Source organism: Loxodonta africana, chromosome 15 (genome assembly GCF_030014295.1).
Source record: "Loxodonta africana isolate mLoxAfr1 chromosome 15, mLoxAfr1.hap2, whole genome shotgun sequence".
NCBI classification, from domain to species: Eukaryota; Metazoa; Chordata; class Mammalia; order Proboscidea; family Elephantidae; genus Loxodonta; species Loxodonta africana.
In genome coordinates, this window is record NC_087356.1 from 64,442,818 (window position 1) to 64,446,894 (window position 4,077).

Here is a 4,077-nt window from a genome sequence, read left to right on the forward strand (position 1 = left end):
TAGACAATTAAGAACATTATTCTAGAGGAAGTAATCTTGAGATTCCACTTACAGGAAGAAATATTCATCAAAGGATGTAACAAGTTGGAAAAAAAAGTTGCTACATGAAAATTAAAATAACCATTAAAAATCATTTTGTCTCTTTCTGCTAGTCCTACCTTAATCTTCACTCCATTTCAGACTGTCACAAGACAGATCTTATCTTCAATGGTTATAACAATGTCTGGAAATCTTATGAGGATACTATGTTTCTTGTTTACTAGAAATTAGATTTCCTTGAATTTTTAAGAATTGTTCATTTCAGAACCCTGTAGTGTATTAAAATGCAAACATTTCTGAGGGGATTTACACATTCACTCACTATTAGATCTTAAAATTTTATTCTATATTTGATCAGGAGTCTTCATTTAAGAACAATTGCACAAAGGAAGGGATTTGAAGTAAAAGAAGAAAGGAAGAAAAGAAAGAAAAAAGCTAACTAAGCTTAGATCAGTAGGTGAGAAGAGAGCAAGCTAGGAAGTAGGAAGACTGTTCCATTAGTGACTAAGAGGTTAGGAAGAATGAAAGGAATCTGTGTGTTGAAAGTTGCTGTTGTTAGGTGCCGTTGATTTGGTTCCGACCCATAGTGACCCTGTGTACCACAGATTGAAACGCTGCCCGGTTCTGCTCCATCCTAACAATCTTTGTTATACTCGAGCCCATTGTTGCAGCCACTGTGTCAATCCATCTTGTTGAAGGTCTCCCCCTTTCCTCTGACCCTGTACTTTACCAAGCATGATGTTCTCCTCCAAGGATTGATCCCTCCTGACAACGTATCCAAAGTATGTAAGAAGCAGTCTTGTCACCTTGCTTTTAAGAATCATTCTGGTTTTACTTCTTCGAAGACAGATTTGTTCATTCTTTTGCAGTCCATGGTATATTCAATATTATTCACCAACACAACAATTCAAAGACATCAATTCTTCTTCAGTCTTCCTTATTCATTGTCCAGCTTTCACATGCACATAATGCAACTGAAAATACCATGGCTTGGGTCAAGCGCACCTTAGTCTTCAAGGTGACATCTTTGCTTTTCAATGACTAGGAAGAAGGACTCAGCATTCTACTTCTGAAAAGAATTAACCAATGAAAACCTTATGAGTAGCAGCAGAACACTGTGTTGGAAGAAGGGCACTAAACAAGGAAATGAGGATCTCAAAAATAAACAGTACAGACATTGAAGTTTATATTATTATGACTGGACTTGAAAGTTATTAGCCACTCTCACAAACAACCATAAACAAAAGACAAGATAAAAGCTATTTTCAGTAGTGCTTTTTCTACACAGTCTTGGAGAATATCCGACCAGTCAGAATCTTCTTCAGGGATTCTTTGACATCTTTGTTCCTTAAGCTGTAGATCAGGGGATTAAGCACGGGACTCACTGTGGTGTAAAACACAGAGGCCACCTTCTTCTGGGTTATGTCACTGACAGATGGTGGTTTGGAATACATGAAGATGATGGAGCCATAGAAGACTCCAACAGCTGCAAGGTGGGAGCTGCAGGTACTGAAGGCTTTGGCCCTGCCTTCAGCTGAGCAGATATGTAGGATGCTGGAAAGGATGAAGGCATAAGAGATGAAGATAGCTATAGCACATATGAATACATTGAATGAAACTAAAATCATCACCAAAAATAATCCCTTGAGCAAGAGATACTCAGAAGAGGAAGGATGTCACAGAAGTAATGGTGAATGACATTGGTTCCACAGAAGGAACGACTAGATATGTAGCTGGTGTGAACCAAACCCCCAATAGCCCCTACTATATACACAACAGTGATGAGTAGAAAACAGATTCTGTGGGACATGGTGGTATTGTAGAGCAAGGGGTTACAGATGGCAACATAACGGTCATATGCCATAGCTGTCAACATGTAAGAGTCATCAATACCAAAGAAGCAGAAGAAAAAGAGCTGGACCATGCACTCAGGAAAGGAGGTGAAATTCTTCTCTGACACGAAGTTCACCAACATCTTGGGGATTATGACAGAAGAGTAGCACAGCTCTATGAAGGACAAATTACTGAGAAAATAATACATGGGGGTATGAAGCTGAGAACTGATACTGATTAAAAAAACTAAGCCCAAGTTTCCTGCCATGGAGATGATGTAGATGAAGAGGAACAGGAAAAAGAGGGGAAGTTGGAGCCCTGGCTCATCTGTTAATCCCTCAAGGATAAACTCAGTTACAGAAGAATGATTTCCTATGTCCATTCTTCTCCAAGTTGTGGTAAGTTGAGTTGTTTGGGAAAGAGATTGTCATCAGACAAATATTGTCAGTTTGATAGCAATTAGTAGTCCAACATCTGAGGAATGACATAATTTCCAACTGAGACAGAATTTCAGAAGTTTCAAACCAAGAGACTTAAAATCTACTTTTAATTGAAGTCTTTTATCAAGATGATGATGCTTCATTTGGCTTCAGTTTTTATTACTGTCATGTAATTTTAGAGGTGATAATCATTATGTTTCCGTAAAATCAGATTTAGAATATGCTTTAAAGAAAGAAAAAAAAAATTCTGTTATTTAGTCACTTTTAGAGAAACTGCACGGAACAGTTTTGTTGTTTTTTTGTCTACAACAATTTGTTTTCTCTTCTGATGTCTTGGATATTGACCTTTCCCTGTTCCTTGAATGTCCCCTTTATGCTTTGGCATCTGTAATTTGTTCACTCAGTCCCCGAGTCCAAGTCACAGAGAGTGTTGGGTTCCCTCCAAACTTTCCAGCTCCCTTCTAAGTTACTGGTTTTGAATTTGCCTTAGCCATGCTGGCGATAGTGAGACGGCAATACCAGAAGGGGAAATTGTTGTCAGGTGCTAAAGAAACCTAAGAAATTATTTATATATATGTATATATAAATATATATATATTACATATATATATATATATAATGAGCCCTGGTGGCGCAGAGTTTAAGAGTTTGTTTGGTAACCAAAAGGTTGGCAGTTCAAATCCACCAGCTGTTCCTTGGAAATCCTATGGGGCAGTTCTACTCTGTCCTGTAAGGTCACTATAAGTTGGAGTCAACTTGACTACAGTGGGTTTTTTTTGGAAGCCCTGGTGGCATAGTGGTCAAGTGTTACAGCTGCTAACCAAAAGACTGGCAGTTCAAATCCACCAGGTACTCCATGAAAACTCCAAGGGGCAGTTCTACTCTGTCCCATAAGGTCGCTATGAGCTGGAATCAGCTCGATGACAATGGGTTTGGTGTTATATGTGTATTTTGATATGTATGTATATATACGTAGTTGGGTGGTGCAAAAGATTGGTGGTTCAAAATCACCAGAGGTGTCTCAGAAGACATGCCTGGCAATCTACTTCAGAAAGGTCATAATCGACTCAGTGACAACTAACAACAACAATAACTATAACCATATATATATATCATCAAGTAAAGAGTTCAGGCTTTGAAGTCAAATGAAATATATATATATTCATTTAATCTTCATATCAACCCTATGAAATATTTCTTTTTTATATTTTACATATTGACTGAGAGAGAAAGAAAGAGGGAGAGAGGGGTTTTAATTAGAAAAAAATTACAAAGCTTACCTTGAAGACAGTATTATTATTTGTTTTATCAAAAAAACAAACCAGTTGCCATCAAGTCAATCTGATTCATGGTGACCCCATGCATGTCAGAGTAGAATTGTGCTCCACAAGGTTTTCAGTAGCTGAATTTTTGGAAGTAGATCACCAGGCCTTTCTTCCAAGGTGCCTCTGGGTGGAAGTGAACTGCCAAACAACCTTTTGTTTTGATGACTTTCTGTAAATTTCCCAAAGTCATGTATTGTTGAGGCAAAATTCATTAATTGTCTAGTTGATTAAAAAACCAATGCACCCTGTAAATCAATTTTTTTTCTTCTGAATCTGAACTCTCATGGCATTTTCTATACAGCTTCTGTCATTACATTGCTTTTATTAACATTACTTCTAAATCATTTTCCTTCATGTTTCTTCCTGTTTTCAGTACAAGAGTATTATAGTAGTATACTGTAGATTTTGATAAGCACTGAAAGCACTTTATATTCATGTTT

At 37.4% G+C, this 4,077-nt stretch overlaps 1 pseudogene; it reads right to left on the reverse strand.

Moving 5' to 3' along the window:
* Positions 1–1,319: 1,319 nt before the first annotated feature.
* Positions 1,320–2,316, reverse strand: LOC100673727 (olfactory receptor 8D1-like; annotated as a pseudogene).
* Between the last annotated feature and the right edge of the window lie 1,761 nt (positions 2,317–4,077).